The 22,223-nt window shown below is 46.8% G+C and overlaps 1 protein-coding gene across 1 annotated transcript in view; it reads left to right on the top strand.

Moving 5' to 3' along the window:
- The first annotated feature begins 384 nt into the window (after positions 1–384).
- BAZ2A (bromodomain adjacent to zinc finger domain 2A) overlaps positions 385–22,223 on the top strand; it is an 81,590-nt gene continuing 59,751 nt past the window's right edge. The window contains exon 1 of the mRNA XM_075265593.1: positions 385–538. The gene's annotated coding sequence lies outside the window, so the exon portion shown is untranslated. The remainder of the gene's footprint in view (positions 539–22,223) is intronic.

The following is a 22,223-nucleotide window of genomic DNA, read 5'->3' as shown; positions in this document are numbered from 1 at the left end:
CGCCAGTTTTATACTGAAACCGGTGGAGAGAAAAGTTTTCCGTGCAGGAGACTCCGACGCAGATGTGAACCTAACCTTAGATTTTAAAACATCAGAAAACAATTTAAAATGCTTTTGAAATTGTCAGGAAAAATTCTTGAAATTCAGCATTAAAAAAAAAATGTTGAAAAAGTAGTGTGTGTGTGATTGGGGGGCTTAATGCTTGAAGCTTTCTGCGTCAGGTTTAGCGCCCCTTCATGTAACCACATTTGCCATTTCGCCAGATCACAAGCCAGACTGTTATATATTATTTTTATACCGTTGCATCCTCCAGCTCCTCAATGATGAAAACGGATCCTGCTTCTTTAAATAATTCATGTTAATCTAGCTGCTGGATGGAAATGATGGGCAGTGAATACAGTGACATCAGCAGCAAAGCAATATCAGCCACCTGCTTCCAGCGAGAGAGACTCATACACAGAGAGGGTGGAGGGAGAGACCAAGCTACACCCCCTCTTTAACTCCTCATTACTCCTGAGCGCCAAAGCAGGACATCCAGGTGAGTGACCTGCCCCGCCGACACCTCTGTGATCGCCTCACTCATCGAGTCCATACTCCTCTCATACAAGACTTTGCTGTAAGCTCCTGCCTCATTTCCTGCAGCTGCCGAAGCAGCTGGTGACTGCTGGGTCTCAGAGGCCTCAGTTTACAGCCTAGAGCCATATCTTACATCTACCTATGTGATGCAGCAGTCTTCGCTGCTTATCCGACATAGAAGGATATCCTTGGATCAGTGCAGGTTTGGCAGTAAGGGTCAAGCACGCCAGAGTTACCTTTCAAGAAAACCACCTGGTCTCCTACATGGTAGAAGTTTGGTTATCGTTCGTACAACCTCATTGTCACTGTCCCCATACCCTACCACTTAACCTTTAAGATGCTGGCTACTAGTGAAGTAAACCACAGGCTGATGTGAATTAAAATAGGGTTATTGCTACATAGAAGAATTGACACACGTAACATACAATATCTCTATGTACTGCGCTATTTTTAGATCTGTCGTAATCATTTCATGGTTCACAACATACACCTTAGTTTGGTAGTTGGAGGAAAATGGCACACGGACCGGCAATGAGAGTACCAGTGATTGTAGCACGCCGAGTAGGGTATAAGTGGTGTCTGTGATTTATTATATGGTTGTGAATGTACCACACAACACTACAAGAAAGTGAACATCAGGTGCTTAAAAAAACCTAGAGACCCTAAGATAAGATAAGAAGATCATGACTACACGCTGGGTAAATCTAATGTGCTTCAAATGGTTTTACTCTCCAAGGGAGAAAGCCCTTTAAATGTTCTTATTTCTTTAAAGGGAGCCGCAGTGTAAGAATCTGTATCATTGTGCTGTGGAATAAAGATGTCAGATCTTCAGCTTCCTGCATGAATCAAGGATTGTAAAGGGTGCACGAGCCCCAGGGCTGTAGGATGGGCCAAGCCCACTATCCAGAGAGCTGTCTGTGTGGAGCTTATGATGTCGGGTTAAAAATAAAATAACAAAACACTGGCAGCTTGTGAATGAAAACAGGTTTAGCCAATTCTAGTTTTTGCCTGAGCTTGTGAGCTTGGCAAGGGGGGAGTGAGGGGACGGGGAGGAAGGAGCACAGACTGATTCGTGACCAAAGATAAGGGCTGGATGGGAGGGCTTTATCTAGGCGTATTAGTTGGATATGTGAGTATATATATATATATATCTATTTACATATACACACACATCTGTCTTTGTAAGCGACTATACTCCGCAGCCTTTTAGTGCATGGTATGAATGGATTATCCCTGGCAAAAGGTGTGCAGGATGAGCGTCATGTGGAGACAGGTCATAGACAGGGGCAGAGTTCATTTCAGTGATTCTCCAAGATTATTTCCAAAATGACACAGTTTGCTGCCGATCCCAGTTTGCTTCCATTACAATCCTAAAGTTAAATGAATAGAGGGCCATAGATGATTTCCACTCGAACTATTCTTAGGCATTTGTTGCAAAAACCCATAAAACTTTAGTTACCAGGTACATGTAGTAAAATTCAGTCAGACCATTGAACTGACAGGTTCTGATTTGCCAGACTAAGGCTAGGCTCACATCTGCTTTAGGGTTTCCGTTCAGGTGGTTAGCTTGGGGACCCCTCGCACAGAAACCTAATCTGCTTTTAAAAGCGGTTACCCTAGCAAACCCGCAGACACCATAGACTATAATTGGGTCCGTGTGGTTTCCGTGCATTTTTCATGTGGAGAGGGGAACGGAATTCCCGGACATAGTGCAAGTGTTGGTGCACCCAGCATATCATTGAACTGTATACAAAAAACTGGCTTGTTGTTATGAAAAATGGCCACTGTAAAATAAGCAATTGGATAATGAAATGCCAGAATAAAGAACTTAACTTTATCAGAAAAAATACACCTTTAGGCTAGGGCCCCACGTAGCGGACTGCAGAAAAAAAAGTGTGGCTGGAAAAACCACAGCGGCAACGCATTGCAGTATTTCCCGTTCTTTTCACAGAAAGTCCACAGATGAAACCATTCTGCTTTCATTATACCTATAGGGAAATTGCAAGCATTTCTGTAGGTATAATTGACACGCTGCGATTTCCAAAACCGTGACATGTCTGCTATGCATACTTTTTCGCAGTGAGCGGATGTGAGGTACTAGAATCCCATACACTTTGCAAGGACTGTAAATACCACGTGGGGCCCCAGCCTTCTGAGGCCCCATGTTCTGGTAATGCTGTTTTCTTTGCTGCAGATTTTGCTGCGTTTTTTGAGCCAAAGCCAAGAGTGACTGTAAAATGAATGGGGAATATATAGGAAGTTCTTATACTTCTACTTTCTGCTCAATCCAATCCTGGCTTTTGCTCAAATAACTGTAGCGAGATCTGCAACAAAAAACCTGTGTTTCTACAACGTAGGGCCTCAGCCTTAAAATTGTGCTATAGTTTTCAATGTGAACCTGCCATTGGAAATTAGCGGCTGCCAGACACCACTGAAAACAGCTTATACTCCTTGGGAACAAAGGATAGATCCTTCTTATATCTAACATCTGCCATAAGGAAGATCAGGGACGCCCTAGTACACATTAGATGGTCATCTGATCCCAATGATATCATCAGATTTGGAGGAAGATCATCAAATGTATATGTCCACCTATGGGGTCAATGCAGTTGGGTGGAGATGTCATCAGATGAGATAGTCATGTATGTGAAATAAATGGGATTTGTACCTCCAATAAGTAGGATCAGGGGATAATCATACACATTAGGGAGAGTGTGTGCCTACATAGGCGTACGGAGACTTACAAGTCATTCCTGCTCCGCTAGGGATTCTGGGTAAAAAAATAGCTGGGAATCTGTTCCTTTTGGAATAGAAATACTAATTTGGCAATTAAATCCGCATCATGTTAGTAGGCTTATTAACTGAGTCATGCATGGTGTTAAGGAGGCTGCCCTCTAGAGGGTGGCATACAGAGGCACTGTTCTCCTAATTACATCCTGGAGAATAGATCTCCAATAAGTAGTAATACACAGAATAATTTGGTACTATTAGATTGGTGGCGTGGGTACATCACAACCGTATAATTGATAGTTAATTAAACTTCACTTCATAGTAAAAAAAACCCTGAATCATCTCCGATAAATATCTTGTTGTCCAGATTTTCCCGTATTATGGACAACAAATATAATGTGCCCTATCAGCAGATATTAGTCTACCACTAAGAGATAGATCAATATGAATCTGAGAACCACAGCTAAATAAATAATAAACCGCAAGCTTGTAATAAAGCAAAATGAGTCAAAGATGAAGGGCGGCCTAGTGCAGTGCAGTCCACTTCCAGAAATCACAATGTAGAGGCAAGAAATTATAGTTTCTATGTGACCAAAATATGTTAATATTTCTCACATTAAAGAGACTCTAGCGGGTCCAAAATCTCCCCAATCCAATAATTGTGCCATGTATAGACCTTTAATAAGAGTGGAAACCACAAACCAATGCAATGCAGAGGTGATCATCATTTTATAGAATTCAGTCTGCAAATGCATTGGAGGTGAGCTCAATTTGGCAGATTTGCTTACAGACAATTGCAAATGCTCTGGCTCTTCTCTGAAATTGGTGCCCAGTGTTTCCCTGTTAACCATTAAGTACTATCATGGTGTCTATCATACACCACTACCATAGACATATCGTTATAATAGAAACTATGATAGTACTTAAGGGTTAACCATGTTTCAAGATGAACTGTTTATGCAGATGTACTGACCTCAGCTTCATCGCTGAAGCACCAAAGAGTGAGCTCATCCCTTTATGTACAGGGGCAGGGGCAGATAAACTTAGCACTGGTGGATTTTGGAATATAAACCGCTACTGCATAAGGACATTGTCACGGAGCAAAGGTATACGTCTTCCTCCGGATGGTCTTTTGAATCAACACGGACGCAAGAGGTCAGGAGACAACAGCAATTTATTGTAATCCACAAAGTTAGTAGCCGGTGGCGGTCACATCAACCGTAATAACAATAAGTCCACAGAAGTCACAATCCAATGATAGCTTTGGCTCCTTGGTCCTGTAACTAAGTCCTGGCTCTCTGCAGAGCTGTGCACAGGCCGGCTAACACATACTAACTGCTAGCTACATCTATATACTAAGACTGTTACTTCCTATACCTGGGGGTGGGAAGGGCTGAGTCACAGATCCTTCCCCCCTCACCTATACCAAGGAGAGCAGACTCCCTGTCTCTTTTGAACAATGCACAGTCCAACATCTTCTTGGAGACACTGATCAGATTATCTCCACCCATTGTCCTCACTGGTCCTCACTAGTTAGAGGTATTTGCATACAATGTGCTAACACACTAGACCCCAATCAGCCAACTACACATTGATGTTTACAACAGGTTAGAGAATACATTCCACATGAAATATATATTACACATTGCCTATAGTATAGACTCTAACCATCCCGTGACAACCCCTCCCCCTCTCAAAACATGTGCATGACACAATTGGCCTACACAGGTAAATTGGGGAATGCACATCAGTCTCTATAGCTCATATTTCCTCCTGCCGGGATAACCCATCTGTGTTCTGGTGTTGGTTCCCTCGGCGGTACTGAATGGTAAAGTTGTAGGGTTGAAGGGCTGGCATCTGTCAGAAAATCCGGTGGATCCATGTTGGCTTCTCCCTGAGCTTGGCTTCGGGTCACTGCTCCCACAAAGTGGCACTGTAGATTTCCAACATCGTTGCCTAACAGAACATCGGCCGGCAGCCCGCTCATCACACCAATTGTGCATCGTTTTGGTCCATAACCATAGTCGAGTTCCACGGTAGCTTTAGGAATACGTTTCCGAGTACCTCCTGCCAACTCGATAGAAAGGCCAGGGCCCTCCTCTAGGGCCTCGGGTCGCACAACTCGGGGGTCCGCTACCGTTAGGAAAGCTCCCGAGTCCCGGAATCCAACAACTGTTCGGCCATCCAGTAGGACCTCCTGCAAGTGCTTCCGCTGAAGGTTTGCGGGATGTGTGGCGGAAGGCTGAATCCCATAGACCCCTGGAGGTGGAACAGATGGGTCATTCATGGAGTCATCTGGAAATGGGGCCAAACTTTCTGTCCTAGGAGTGGTTCCAAGGTAGTGAATAGGCCGGGATGCCACGGTGGCCCGTGCCCCCATGTTAGCAGGGCAACTAGCTTGCAAATGTCCAGGCCGCCCGCACCCAAAACATCTGCGCTCTAGCATTCTTCCAGTGGGTCGTTGTCTAGGGACAGGGTTGTTCATAGCTGGAGGCCGATGGGCTGGGGCAGGGGTAGAGGGGGAATTGTAATCCTGAGGCCGGACACGAAAGGTGGGTGGCTGGATGAAGGGTGTCTGGCGGACTGTGGTAGTTTTCCGCTCCTCTGCAAACAACCTCTTCCACTGCGGCTTGATGGTCAGGCCCTCATCTGCAAGAGAAGCAGCTTGCTCAACTGTGGCTGGGTTCCGTTCCAGCACCCACTCACGGATCTCAGCGGGGCACTGGGAAAAGAACTGTTCCTTAAGTATGACTTGGAGGATCTTATCGACTGTGACAGCCTCCTCTCCTTCTAGCCAGCGCTTGCATGCTTGCTTCAACTTGTGGGCGAACATGTGGAAGGAGCTTCCCCCATTGTAAGACAAAGAGCGGAACTGAAGTCGGTAGGTCTCTGGAGTGACTGCATAATACTTCTGCACCGCTCTTTTAATGGCCTCATAGTCCCGCTGATCACTAGGGTCCATGGCTCTGAGAGCTTCCGCAGCCCCATCTCGTAGGTGCCCCACCAGATACCGGACCCAATCCTTCTCTGGGACTTCCATCAGGCGGCACTGGTGTTCGAAGTCCTGAAAATATCCATCAACATCCCCAGCCGCTTCATCAAAGGTCTTGAAGTGTTTATGGGAGACATATGGTGGTTCTCTCACTGTTGGGCTGGGGGTCGACGTTTGATTATAATTCCGCGTAGTTATCTCAGCCATTCGCATTTCATGCGCCATTCTTTCCTTTTCATGCGCCATTCTCTGTTCCTCCTTCTCCGTTTCCTGAGCCCTCTGTAATGCTCTACTCCTTTGCTCTGCAGTTGCTTCTAGCCCCAGCACTGCCAATTCCTCCTCATACAAAACAACCCATCTGCTCTTTTGGGTCTGTACCTGCCACTCCCGTATCTCTCCAGTCTCCTGGGGGCAGCCCTCCTCATGGTCGCTTTGCAGGGTCATCTCCTCCAGTGCCTCGATCAGTTGCTCTTTCGTTCTTCCCTGGTAACTCAGGTTTAGTTCCCGGGCCCTTACTTGTAGACTTGCCATAGTCCAGTTCCTGTATTCTGAGGTTGTGGCTCCATTAATCGCTGAGCTGCTGTAGTCCATCTCGCTGTCCGCTGTTGATCCCACCGCTGCCAACCAGTTGTCACGGAGCAAAGGTATACGTCTTCCTCCGGATGGTCTTTTGAATCAACACGGACGCAAGAGGTCAGGAGACAACAGCAATTTATTGTAATCCACAAAGTTAGTAGCCGGTGGCGGTCACATCAACCGTAATAACAATAAGTCCACAGAAGTCACAATCCAATGATAGCTTTGGCTCCTTGGTCCTGTAACTAAGTCCTGGCTCTCTGCAGAGCTGTGCACAGGCCGGCTAACACATACTAACTGCTAGCTACATCTATATACTAAGACTGTTACTTCCTATACCTGGGGGTGGGAAGGGCTGAGTCACAGATCCTTCCCCCCTCACCTATACCAAGGAGAGCAGACTCCCTGTCTCTTTTGAACAATGCACAGTCCAACATCTTCTTGGAGACACTGATCAGATTATCTCCACCCATTGTCCTCACTGGTCCTCACTAGTTAGAGGTATTTGCATACAATGTGCTAACACACTAGACCCCAATCAGCCAACTACACATTGATGTTTACAACAGGTTAGAGAATACATTCCACATGAAATATATATTACACATTGCCTATAGTATAGACTCTAACCATCCCGTGACAGACATATTGGTGGTTTCATGTTCCAAAACTTACTGACAGTTAGTCTAAACCTTTGAAAGGGTCGTCCAGTCCCAAATCGATTTTTACTGATGACCTATTCACATGGTAGGTCATTAGTACGTGATCTGAGGGGGGTCCAACATCTGAAACCCACACAGATCAGCTGTTCCAGTTGGGCACTGGAAGCTATAGCAAAGAACGGAGAGTTCATGCAAGCTCTCCTATTGAATAGGAGCAGCATTACACTTCCTGGCACTACTTTACAGTGGTTGGGGCCGTTACATCTCTACCATGACATAAATAGGAGCAGATTACACACGCTCCCTGTCCACTTCTGTAGCCTCTGGCTCCCATACAATGCTGAAAACAACTGATCTGTGTGGGTTTCATGTGTTGGACCCCACGGATCACATACTGATGACCTACCTTGTGGATTCGTCATCAATATAAAAAAATTGATTTGAGGCCAGACTTTATTTTTTGCACAGGTGTAATATAGTCTGTTTTATCTGTTATGGAGGATTTCATTACATGGGCCCCAGAATCATAAGAAAAGTTATTGAATTCATATACATGGCAGGTCAAAGAGAAAACCTGATCTCACAGCTGATATTGGAGGCCCCATTGCTCTCACTATTTATATGTGTTCAGTATACTGGTAGGCTCATTTTAGTATCTATATTGTTTTACTAGTTGATATGGTAAATCACAAGCCTACAAACCCAGGTAATATGTAGCATAAATCTGTTATGGAGACACAAATACTACTGCTTTCTACTTTGTGTATTCATGGGTAAATACAAATGTGAAGAGACATAGGTTGCATTCAGGACCAGTTTTTTGGGGGGTAGGGCGTTCGGATGCCTAATGGCCCCTACTCCCTGGGGGAGCCTTTTTGCCCCTGGCACAAACAAAAACATCAGTTTTTATAAAAGAGACATGGTAGATGTGGTCATGTTACAGATTTTTCATTGAGGCCTCGGACATGTGGTGTTGGTCACTAGAATATATTGTCTTGCTGATGGAACTTGTTTGATATAATGTGTCCTACATACTGTATGTGGCATGCTTTTACATAGATGTAACCATAAAAAGATGGACAGATTGGCTATAATGGCCAGCACGTGTTTGGTTAGGCTGAAAGATTTCCGTAATGATCCATTGGTATTAGAGGGGTTTTCAAGGGATTATTTTTGTACTTACTTCTCCTGGGGGTTTATAGATGATGTACCAAGGGGTTCCATTGTTTCCCCGCGGAGAGGCCACATAGGGACACCAGCGGTTTGCTTTTGAAACCCATTGCAATGAATGGCTTTTAAAACTGACCGCCGGGAAACTGTATTTAAAAAAATAAATAAATAAATAAAAAAATAAATATATATATATATATATATATATATATATATATATATATATATATATATCATACCAAACTATATTATATAAATTAACCCTGAGCTGTGCTTTATTTCTATCTTCTTTTTGTATATTACCTCTCTATATATGTACATGCATATTGTCATATTAGGATATTTAAAACATGTTTCAATGGGCTGTTTTTCTTTGAAAATGTCATAATCATAGAATTGTTGGCTTTATTCCCTTGGTGTAATTGTTGAAAAATAATTAGTGGTTGCTGATTAGGCTTAATGCGTTTGGCACATGAATGCATGATAAGAATGTCTTTGATGGAACAAGCAATAAGCACAAGTGAAAATATACCTAATGCATTACCACAAAGGCATTGGTAAATAGCCACTTGGCCAGTAAATAATACATGTGATGAACATGTTCAGATCAGTGATCAGTGTCAGGTGTTATCTTCCGATACGTTTTCTAGTTTGCCAAATCACATTCCTATTGACATCTGTCATACTTTGTCATAGGTTTTGCATGTGGATTTATTTGTTTAGTTAATGTTTATTGAGACGTAATGAATTGGATAAATTGGAGCAGATTTACTCAGACTGTCATTTCATACACCAGCGCAGGCTCTGGCCTCTTCATATACTGTATAAGGTGCACTCCCGTGCATCTTAATGGAGATCTACACCAGTTAGGAACTGGCATTGTTTTCCATTATAACTTGGTATGAGTTATAATGAAAATGGTAGGTCAAGGTCAGTGGCGTAACTAGGAATGGCAGGGCCCCGTGGCGAACTTTTGACACGGGGCCCCCCCCTCCCCAAACCGACGCCGAAGACCTCGACCGACCCCCTCCTCCGCACTCTATTATGTCCCTTAGTAAGCCCTGCACACAGTATTATGTCCATTAGTGGCCCCTGCACACAGTATTATCCCCAATAGTGGCCCCTGCACACAGTATTATCCCCAATAGAGTCCCCTGCACACACAGTATTAACCCCTATAGTGTCCAATGCACACACAGTATTAACCCCTATAGTCTCCAATGCACACACAGTATTAACCCCTATAGTGTCCAATGCACACACAGTATTAACCCCTATAGTGTCTAATGCACACAGTATTATCCCCCATACTGTCCCCATATGTCCCACTGTGGACACCTATAAACATTTATTGTACTCTGGGGTCTGAAAAGACCCCAGAGTATAATAATCGGAGACCCGGGGGATTAAAACCATTAAAAGAACAGAAACAGTTGCTTACCTGTTCCTGTCGGCCACAGCTCTTGTCCTGCTTTAATGACGTCGGACGTCACATGACCCGGGAAGCAGGCCTGGATCATGTGACGTCAGACACGAATGACGGAGGCCTGGCAGGATCGTGGAGAGGTAAGTAACAGTATTTTTTATGTTTCTTACCTCTCCCGAGCCTCCAATCATTATACTCGGGGGTCTGCAAAGACCCCTGAGTATAATGATAGTGTTTGTGGGGCCCGCGGTGTCACTTGCCGATCCCCGTCCAGCCAGGATCGACAAGTGAATAGGGCCCGTAACGGCCTATTGAAAGAAAAAAAAAAAACCGCAGCGGTAGCGGCTGTCACCGGGCCCCCTAATGGCCCGGGCTCTGTGGCAGCCGCCTCCGCTGCCTCTACGATAGTTACGCCATTGGTCAAGGTGTCTCTGCCCCTCCACGGTTAGTCCACATTCACTTAATAGGGCAAGTGAGGTGGAGTCTAAGATCGGTCCACAGCAGTTTCCATTGTGGTCCGATCTCAGATGTAGCAGTGCTGACACAGCTCTGCTACACAGAGAAGCAGCAGAACTCAGCACACACAGCGATGCATCAGAGCTGAGTGTGCAGCAGGGTTCAACGCACACTCAGCTCTGCTGCATCTGAGTATTCTCCCCATATTTTTGTGGGTTTCATCCCACACTCCAAAGACATACTGATAGGGAATTTAGATTGCGAGCCCTACATGGGACAGTATTGACAATATCTGTAAGGCGCTGTAGAATATGATGGCGCTATATAAGTAAGCAAAATAAATAATTAGTCACTGTGCAAAACAATATAATTACCCAACAGTCACCATGCTATACACCTTTAAAGGGGTGTGTGCAGCCTGAAAGCACAGAATCCAGATTGCAAGATTTGAATGTATAGCTATTGGGTTGTGCCATAATGGACACTTATCTGCAAGTTATCAGGTGGACTGGCGACTGAAAGCCAGGTGGATAGAGGATAAGTGTTCATAAGGACACAACCCCTTTAAATTTCCAATTTTAATTCTTATCACTGTGGTAAAAAATAGGTTTATGTGTAACTAGCACAGGAAAAAATTTGGTTCATACCAACCACAAATTGCTGTCTTTGGTACTGACCGAAAATTTATTATGAATGGAATTGGTGTGCTGTGTCATGTGGTGTCTAGTGCTATGCTACTACATTTCATTCCCATTTGTCTACATCCACCATAGTGGTTTATAATATTCATATAATATTGCCGTGGTCTGGGACTCCAGACAATCTTATATATTTGTTGTAAGACTCAGTAAATGTTAATTCACTATATATTAATATAATTTTATACCAGTTTATGTTTGCCGGCTGTAATTGGAGGCCTACCAGGAAGAGACAAGGATCTTTAGTATAATAAGGACAAATGGACAGTTTTGAGTCCAGAGTCAAATCTGTATTGGAGGTTTTAGAAAGCTAGACAAAATAAAGTGGCATGTTGTGCTATTGCGTTCAGTAAAGTGATGGACATCATGAGAAAAAGTAGACAGACCCAGTGGAGTAACTAGGAATGGCGGGGCCCCTTGGCGAACTTTTGACATTGCCCCCCCCCCGACCGACACCGAAGACCTCGACTGACCCCCTTCTACGCATTCCTGCGCGCTCTATTATGCCCCATAGTTGCCCCTTCACACAGTATTATCCCCCATAGTGGCCCCTGCACACAGTATTATGCCCCATAGTGGCCCCTGCACACAGTATTATGCCCCATAGTGGCCCCTGCACACAGTATTATGCCCCATAGTGGCCCCTACACACAGTATTATCCCCCATAGTGGCCCCTACACACAGTATTATGCCCCATAGTGGCCCCTGCACACAGTATTATGTCCCTTAGTGGCCCCTGCAAACAGTATTATCCCCTGCACACAGTATTATGTCCCTTAGTGGCCCCTGCACACAGTATTATCCCCCATAGTGGCCCCTGCACACAGTATTATGTCCCATAGTGGCCCCTGCACACAGTATTATCCCCCATAGTGGCCCCTACACACAGTATTATGTCCCATAGTGGCCCCTGCACACAGTATTATGTCCCATAGTGGCCCCTACACACAGTATTATGTCCCACTGTGGACACCCATAAACAATTAGTATACTCTGGGGGTCTTTTCAGACCCCAGAGTATAATAATCGGAGACCCAGGGGGAGAAAAACATTAAAAAAAACTCTATTACTTACCTACCTCCCGTCTCCTACGCTGTCGGACTCCGAATTAGTCGATCTTCAATGACGTCAGACGTCACATGACCCGGGACGCAGGCCGGGGTCATGAAACGTCAGACGACTAGGCCGAAGTCTGCACGGATGTGGAGAGGTAAGTAACAGTGTTTTTTATGTTTCTTACCTCTCCCGGTCCGCCAATCATTATACTCGGGGGGGTCCGAAAAGACCCCCGAGTATAATGATAACAGTGGTAGCGGCTGTCACCGGGCCCTGTGGCAGCTGCCTCTGCTGCTATGGCGGTAGTTATCTATAACGGAACAGATAAACAGTAATGCAAGTGCAAATGTGAACACAGTCCATGATGAAGGAGTAGGATGTACAGCTTGTGTGGATCCAAAACTCTATCCATGAGCAAATCCCAAGGAGCCATGTTGTCAGCAGAACCTTAAGCTTTTTGGGTTGTAATGTCAAGAAATCATATTTTAGCATAATCTATATTATACATTTCAATTTTATTTTAATATACAGAACAAAGGTCTCCAATTAATACGCTGTAATATTGTATGTAAGTCTCATATGGGTGCGAGTACAGTATATTAAAAGCTTCTTGAGTGGGTGAGAGATTTCCTTACTGGACAAATGCTTAATTTACACAAGGAGTTATATGCCTGTAAGAATGTCAGGTCAGCCATTTAAAGCTATATACACATTAAATATGAATGTCTGGATGCCTGATGCACACAGGCTTAGTAAGTTACAGTACACTATATGAATTTCATAGATGATTGTTTTATATTCTCATATTTTCCTATTATATGTTAGTATAGATATTCTAGAAATAAATGAGTTAGAAAATTGAGACCCATTGCTAGGAGAGGTTTCTTTACACAAGACTCTTACACCTTTGTCCCGGTGTAAGCCAAGCACAATGCCACAGCCATTGGGGGTTCACACCACAAGACATTCCCAAAGAACTATTCCTGTTGTGCCATCACGTGGCAAACTCCAAAAAAATTCGATTCCCCTCCCACCTTCCCTGGCGCTTTTTTTGCACCAATAACAGCGCAGGGGAGGTGGGACAGGAACTACGACACCGGAGGCATCGAAAAAAATCGGAAAAAGTCATTGGCTGCCGAAATCAGGTGACCTCCATTTTAGACGAATAGTGGATTTCAAATCCGGGTCATATGAGAATGTGAACTTTGTGACTAAGAGACAGGGATAGCTGTACAGGCAGGGATAGCTAGGGATAACCTTTATTTAGGTAGGAATGTTATTAAAAATAACTTTTTGGGGCTCTATCGAGTGTGTAATTGTGATTTTTGTGACATAAACTTTTTCCCATAGGAATGCATTGGACAGCGCTGATTGGCCGGAGTACAGAATTCGACCAATCAGCGCTGGCTCTGCTGGAGGAGGCGGAGTCTAAGATCGCTCCACACCAGTCTCCATTCAGGTCTGACCTTAGACTCCGCCTCCTCCGGCAGAGCCAGCGCTGATTGGCCGAAGGCTGGCCAATGCATTCCTATGGGTATGCACAGACTTAGCAATGCTGAGCCAGTTCTGCTCAACTACACCGTGTGCCGGTCAGCCCATCTGATGTAGCAGAGCCGAGTGTGCATAAGGGTTCTAGTGCACCCTCGGCTCTGCTACATCTGATGTAGTAGAGCCGAGTGTGCACACTCGGCTCTGCTATATCAGATGGGCTGACCGGCACACGGTGTAGTTGAGCAGAACTGGATCAGCACTGCTAAGTCTGTGCATACCCATAGGAATGCATTGGCCAGCCTTCGGCCAATCAGCGCTGGCTCTGCCGGAGGAGGCGGAGTCTAAGGTCGGACCTGAATGGAGACTGGTGTGGAGCGATCTTAGACTCCGCCTCCTCCAGCAGAGCCAGCGCTGATTGGTCGAATTCCGTACTCTGGCCAATCAGCACTGGCCAATGCATTCCTATGGGGAAAAGTTAGCTTGCGAAAATCGCAAGCTGACAGGGATTTCCATGAAATAAAGTGACTTTTATGCCCCCCAGACATGCTTCCCCTGCTGTCCCAGTGTCATTCCAGGGTGTTGGTATCATCTGGGGTGTCATAGTGGACTTGGTGACCCTCCAGACACGGACTTGGGTTTCCCCCTTAACGAGTATATGTTCCCCATAGACTATAATGGGGTTCGAAACCCGTTCGAACACTCGAACAGTGAGCGGCTGTTCGAATCGAATTTCGAACCTCGAACATTTTAGTGTTCGCTCATCTCTACCACCAATGTTTTTTTTTTTTTTCTTTAATGTAGATTGTGAGGCCCATATAGAGCTCACAATGTACATCTTTTCCTATCAGTATGTCTTTGTGGTATAGGAGGAAATCCATGCAAACACGCAGAGAACATACAAACTCCTTGCAGATGTTGTCCTTGGCAGGATTCGAACCCAGTACTGCAAGGCAGCAGCGCTAACCACCGAGCCACTGTGTGCCACCAATGTTACACCCTCATGATAGCAAAACATATACTAATCTGAACAGACTCCATTTCCAGAGAGATCACATCCAGGCTTGGATAGGGGCTCTATGTATGTTCCCACTAAGTACATATACCTAGGGCTGCTGCTTAAGGAGGTTACCCTTTCACCCGCTAATGGGGTCAGAGGATGATGTCAAGCAACTTGCAGCTTTGTTTGGACTGAAATTGCTATTATCATACTTTAGGGTCTCTTCAGACTGATGTGAACGATACAGTGCCAAACTGATGTACGTAGGGCCAGTAAAATTGATTCTGGGGTCCACTATAAAGTTTTGTACAGATATTACCTGACTCCCATTCACAATTTCTAAAATGTTGATGCACATTTTTTTTATTAAGTTACAGCTTGCTACATGGCCCTTGTCTTGAACTAGTAACCCTCTGAGTTGGGGATATGGGCCCTGAAAGCAACATTCAGAAGTCAGGGAATGGGAATAAGAAAATGCCATCTCAGTGATCCAATGCATCTACAGTAATAATAGAGCAGGTAGTTTGTTAAATCAGCTGCCCAGTTAGTTACAAGTACGCACAGGCTAGGTTGAGTTGCTATGCACTAAATATCTATATATAATACAGTAGGTGTACTGTGCCCTACACCATCCATGCAGGGACTGGGGGCTAGGAGCCCATCAAGGAATTCATCTGTTCCCCTGTGGGCCAGACTAAGCCTACATGTAAAGCTACACTTAAAGGTATTGTCCAAAATATATAGAACTAATGCAGGAGGCCGGGGACCGTGAACATTGAAAAAAGTTCAGGGCCCTTTCCTGTGACCGCATGGCGAGGACATCCAGTGGAACAAGCCCCAGGGTGGACACCTGAGCACCGGGACAGGAGAGTTTCTTTTTATGTTTTGCCTTCCCTGGCCTCCTGCCCCAGTTCTGTTTTTCCTGGACAATCCTTTTAAGCCGCTTTTCCATAGCATGCTACCAGTCAACTTCTCTTGGTTATGGCCACATGTAGATTGTTCTGCTGCAGAAAGGATCCTTTTCATGTATCTGGTTGTCATTTACAGTGACAACCAATCAGCTGAGCAGTATTTGGACACGTGACCTTCTAGTACCGCTTTGATTCTCTCAGTACCTAGATTAAAGAAGGTTATATAAAAAAAGTACTTGATAACAATGACTTATCACCGTGTAAAAATGAGAAAAGCTGGTGGAGGCGAGCTGAGGTAACAAAACCATAGCACATGACCTGACCTAGGGATCAATCCTTCACACAATACTGACTGATATTATTATATGTTACAATATATTATATACAGTCCTATGAAAAAGTTTGGGCACCCCTATTAATCTTAATCATTTTTAGTTCTAAATATTTTGGTGTTTGCAGCAGCCATTTCAGTTTGATATATCTAATAACTGATGGACACAGTAATATTTCAGGATTGAAATGAGGTTTATTGTACTAACAGAAAATGCGCAATATGCATTAAACCAAAATTTGACCGGTGCAAAAATATGGGCACCTCAACAGAAAAGTGACATTAATATTTAGTAGATCCTCCTTTTGCAAAGATAACAGCCTCTAGTCGCTTCCTGTAGCTTTTAATCAGTTCCTGGATCCTGGATAAAGGTATTTTGGACCATTTCTTTCTACAAAACAATTCAAGTTCAGTTAAGTTTGATGGTCGCCGAACATGGACAGCCCGCTCTCAAATGATCTGAAAACAAAGATTGTTCAACATAGTTGTTCAGGGGAAGGATACAAAACGTTGTCTCAGAGATTTAACCTGTCAGTTTCCACTGTGAGGAACATAGTAAGGAAATGGAAGACCACAGGGACAGTTCTTGTTAAGCCCAGAAGTGGCAGGCCAAGAAAAATATCAGAAAGGCAGAGAAGAAGAATGGTGAGAACAGTCAAGGACAATCCACAGACCACCTCCAAAGAGCTGCAGCATCATCTTGCTGCAGATGGTGTCACTGTGCATCAGTCAGCAATACAGCGCACTTTGCACAAGGAGAAGCTGTCAGGGAGAGTGATGAGAAAGAAGCCGTTTCTGCACGTACGCCACAAATAGAGTTGCCTGAGGTATGCAAAAGCACATTTGGAGAAGCCAACTTCATTTTGGAAACAAAGATTGAGTTGTTTGGTTATAAAAAAAGGCGTTATGCATGGCGTCCAAAAAGAAACAGCATTCCAAGAAAAACACTTGCTACCCACTGTAAAATTTGGTGGAGGTTCCATCATGCTTTGGGGCTGTGTAGCCAATGCCGGCACAGGGAATCTTGGTAAAGTTGAGGGTCGCATGGATTCCACTCAGTATCAGCGGATTCTTGAGAATAATGTTCAAGAATCAGTGACGAAGTTGAAGTTACGCCGGGGATGGATATTTCAGCAAGACAATGATCCAAAAAACTGCTCCAAATCCTCAGGCATTCATGCAGAGGAACAATTACAATGTTCTGGAATGGCCATCCCAGTCCCCAGACCTGAATATCATTGAACATCTGTGAGATGATTTGAAGCGGGCTGTCCATGCTCGGCGACCATCAAACTGAACTGAACGCGAATTGTTTGTCCAAAATACCTTTATCCAGGATCCAGGAACTGATTAAAAGCTACAGGAAGCGACTAGAGGCTGTTATCTTTGCAAAAGGAGGATCTACTAAATATTAATGTCACTTTTCTGTTGAGGTGCCCATACTTTTGCACCGGTCAAATTTTGGTTTAATGCATATTGCACATTTTCTGTTAGTACAATAAACCTCATTTCAATCCTGAAATATTACTGTGTCCATCAGTTATTAGATATATCAAACTGAAATGGCTGTAGCAAATACCAAAATATTTAGAACTAAAAATGATTAAGATTAATAGGGGTGCCCAAACTTTTTCATAGGACTGTATTTTCTTATTATTCCTGAGGAGAAGGCTGTTTGAAGGTTGTTGTACTATAATCACAATTGTGGTGACTTGTGCTATCCATAAAAAATATATGAGGCCATGTGCACATCCATGGTGCAGCTCCCACTCCAGACAGGTACCAGGGCAGCAATAACTGCCACTCTACATCTGCTCATCCATGGTGCAGCTCCCAATGCAGGCAGGTGCCAGGGCAGCAGTGACTGCCCCTCCACATCTGCTCATCCATGGTGCAGCTCCCACTCTAGGCAAGTGCAAGTGCAGCAGTAACTTCCACTCCAGATCTTCTGATCCATGGTGCAGTTCCCAATGCAGGCAGGTACCAGGGCAGCAGTGACTGCCACTCCATATCTGCTCATCCATGGTGGAGCTCCCATTGCAGGCAGGTGCCAGGGCAGCAGTAACTGCCACTCCACATCTGCTCATCCATGGTGGAGCTCACATTGCAGGCAGGTGCAAGGGCAGCAGTGACTGCCACTCCATATCTTCTTATCTATGGTGCACCTCGCACTCCATGCAGGTGCCAGGGCAGCAGTAACTTCCACTCCACATCTGCCCATCCATGGTGCAGCAGCCATTGCAGGCAGGTGCCAGGGCAGCAGTAACTGCCACTCCACAGCTGCTCATTTATGGTGCAGCTTCCACTCCATGCAGGTGCCAGGATAGCAGTGACTGCCACTCCACAGCTGCTCATCCATGGTCGAGCTCACATTGCAGGCAGGTGCCAGGACAGCAGTGACTGCCACTCCATATCTGCTTATCCATGGTGCCCCTCCCACTGCAGGCAGGTGCCAGGGCAGCAGTGACTGCCAATCCACATCTGCTCATCCATGGTGCAGCTCTCACTGCAGGCAGGTGCCAGGGCAGCAGTAATTGCCACTCCACATCTTCTCATCCATGGTGGTGCTCAGATTGTAGGCAGGTGCCAGGGCAGCACTGACAGCCACTCTACATCTGCTCATCCATGGTGGAGCTCACATTGCAGGCAGGTGCAAGGGCAGCAGTAACTGCCACTCCACAGCTGCTCATCCATGGTGCAGCTCCCACTCCATGCAGGTGCCAGGGTAGCAGTGACTGCCACTCCATATCTACTTATCCATGGTGCCCCTCCCACTGCAGGCAGGTGTCGGGGCAGCAGTGACTGCCACTCCACATCTGCTCATGCATGGTGCAGCTCCCACTGCAGGCAGGTGCCAGGGCAGCAGTAATTGCCACTCCACATCTTCTCATCCATAGTGGTGCTCAGATTGCAGGTAGGTGCCAGTGCAGCAGTAACTGCCACTCCAAAGCTGCTCATCCATGGTGCAGCTCCCACTCCATGCAGGTGCCAAGGTAGCTGTGACTGCCACTCCATATCTGCTCATCCATGGTGCAGCTCCCACTCCATGCAAGTGCCAGGGTAGCAGTAACTGGCATTTCACAGCTGCTCATCCATGGTGCAGCTCCCACTCCATGCAGGTGCCAGGGTAGCAGTAACTGCCACTCCACATCTGTTCATCCATGGTGGAGCTCACATTGCAGGCAGATGCCAGGGCTGCACTGACAGCCACCCTGCATTTGCTCATCCATGGTGCAGCTCCCATTGCAGGCAGGTGCCAGGGCAGCAGTGACTGCCACTCCACAGCTGCTCATCTTTGGTGCAGCGCCCATTGCAGGCAGGTGCCAGGGCAGCAGTAACTGCCACTCCACAGCTGCTCATTCATGGTGCAGATCCTACTCCATGCAGGTGCAAGGGCAGCAGTAATTGCCACTCCACATCCGCTCATCCATGGTGGAACTGACATTGCAGGCAGGTACCAGGGCAGCAGTAACTGCCACTCCACATCTGCTCATCCATGGTGGAGCTCCCATTGCAGGCAGGTGCCAGGGCAGCAGTAACTGCCACTCCACAGCTGCTCATACATGGTGCAGCTGCCACTCCATGCAGGTGCCAGGATAGCAGTGACTGCCACTCCATATCTGCTCATCTATGGTGCAGCTCCCACTGCAGGCAGGTGCCAGGATAGCAGTGACTGCCACTCCACAGCTGCTCATCCATGGTGCAGCTCCTACTCCAGGCAGGTGTAAAGGCAGCAGTAACTGCCACTCCACATCTGTTCATCCATGGTGGAGCTCACATTGTAGGCAGGTGCCAGGGCCGCACTGACAGCCACTCCACATCTGCTCATCCATGGTGCAGCTCCCACTCCATGCAGGTGCCAGGGTAGCAGTGACTGCCACTCCATATCTGCTCATCCATGGTGGTGCTCAGATTGTAGGCAGGTGCCAGGGCAGCACTGACAGCCACTCTACATCTGCTCATCCATGGTGGAGCTCACATTGCAGGCAGGTGCCAGGGCAGCAGTAACTGCCACTCCACAGCTGCTCATCCATGGTGCAGCTCCCACTCCATGCAGGTGCCAAGGTAGCTGTGACTGCCACTTCATATCTGCTCATCCATGGTGTAGCTCCTACTCCAGGCAGGTGCCAGGGTAGCAATAAATGCCACTCCACATCTGTTCATCCATGGTGCAGCTCCCACTCCATGCAGGTGCCAGGGTAGCAGTAACTGCCACTCCACATCTGTTCATCCATGGTGGAGCTCACATTGTAGGCAGGTGCCAGGGCAGCACTGACAGCCACCCTGCATTTGCTCATCCATGGTGCAGCTCCCATTGCAGGCAGGTGTCAGGGCAGCAGTAACTGCCACTCCACTGCTGCTCATCCATGGTGGAGCTCACATTGTAGGCAGGTGCCAGGGCAGCACTGACAGCCACTCTACATCTGCTCATCCATGGTGCAGCTCCCATTGCAGGCAAGTGCCAGGGCAGCAGTAACTGCCACTCCACAGCTGCTCATCCATGGTGCAGCTCCCACTCCATGCAGGTGCCAGGGTAGCAGTGACTGCCACTCCACAGCTGCTCATCCTTGGTACAACTCCCATTGCAGGGAGGTGCCAGGGCCGCAGTAACTGCCACTCCACAGCTGCTCATTCATGGTGCAGATCCTACTCCATGCAGGTGCAAGGGCAGCAGTAATTGCCACTCCACATCCGCTCATCCATGGTGGAACTCACATTGCAGGCAGGTGCCAGGGCAGCAGTAACTGCCACTCCACAGCTGCTCATACATGGTGCAGCTGCCACTCCATGCAGGTGCCAGGATAGAAGTGACTGCCACTCCATATCTGCTCATCTATGGTGCAGCTCCCACTGCAGGCAGGTGCCAGGATAGCAGTGACTGCCACTCCACAGCTGCTCACCCATGGTGCAGCTCCCACTGCAGGCAGGTGCTAGGATAGCAGTGACTGCCACTCCACAGCTGCTCATCCTTGGTGCAGCTCCTACTCCAGGCAGGTGTAAAGGCAGCAGTAACTGCCACTCCACTGCTGCTTATCTTTGGTGGAGCTCACATTGTAGGCAGGTGCCAGGGCAGCACTGACAGCCACTCCACATCTGCTCATCCATGGTGCAGCTCACACTCCATGCAGGTGCCAGGGTAGCAGTGACTGCCACTCCATATCTGCTCATCCATGGTGGAGCTAACATTGCAAGCAGGTGCCAGGGCAGCAGTGACTGCCACTCCACATCTGCTCATCCATGGTGCAGCTCCTACTCCAGGCAGGTGCCAGGGCAGCAGTAATTGCCACTACACATCTGCTAATCCATGGTGGAGCTCACATTGCAGGCAGATGCCAGGGCTGCAGTAACTTCCACTCCACATCTGCTTATCCATGGTGGAGCGCACATTGTAGGCAGGTGCCAGGGCAGCACTGACAGCCACTCTACATCTGCTCATCCATGGTGCAGCTCCCATTACAGGCAGGTGCCAGGGTAGCAATGACTGCCACTCCATATCTGCTTATCCATGGTGGAGCTCCCATTGCAGGCAGGTGCCAGGGTAGCAGTGACTGCCACTCCATATGCGCTCATCCATGGTGGAGCTCACATTGTAAGCAGGTGCCAGGGCAGAAACTGCCACTCCACATCTGCTCATCCATGGTGCAGCTCCTATTGCAGGTAGGTGCCAGGGGAGCAGTAACTGCCACTCCACAGCTTCTCATCCATGGTGGAGCTCACATTGTAGACAGGTGCCAGGGCAGCACTGACAGCCACTCTACATCTGTTCATCCATGGTGCAGCTCCTACTCCAGGCAGGTGCAGGGGAAGCAGTAACTGCCACTCCACATCTGCTCGTCCATGGTGCAGCTCCCACTCCAGGCAGATGCCAGGGTAGCAGTGACTGCCACTCCGCAGCTGCTCATCCATGGTGCAGCTCCCATTGCATGCAGGTGCCAGGGTAGTAGTAACTGCCACTCCACATCTGCTCATCCATGGTGGAGCTCCCACTCCATGTAGGTGCCAGGGTAGCAGTGACTGCCACTACACAGCTGCTCATCCATGGTGCAGCTCTTATTGCAGGCAGGTGCCAGGGCAGCAGTAACTGCCACTACAGATTTGCTCATCCATGGTGGAGCTTAGATTGTAGGCAAGTGCCAGGGCAACACTGAT

Source organism: Leptodactylus fuscus, chromosome 2 (assembly GCF_031893055.1).
Source record: "Leptodactylus fuscus isolate aLepFus1 chromosome 2, aLepFus1.hap2, whole genome shotgun sequence".
NCBI classification, from domain to species: domain Eukaryota; kingdom Metazoa; phylum Chordata; class Amphibia; order Anura; family Leptodactylidae; genus Leptodactylus; species Leptodactylus fuscus.
The sequence above is the reverse complement of the archived record's forward strand: the minus strand, read 5'-3'. Positions and strand labels throughout refer to the sequence as shown.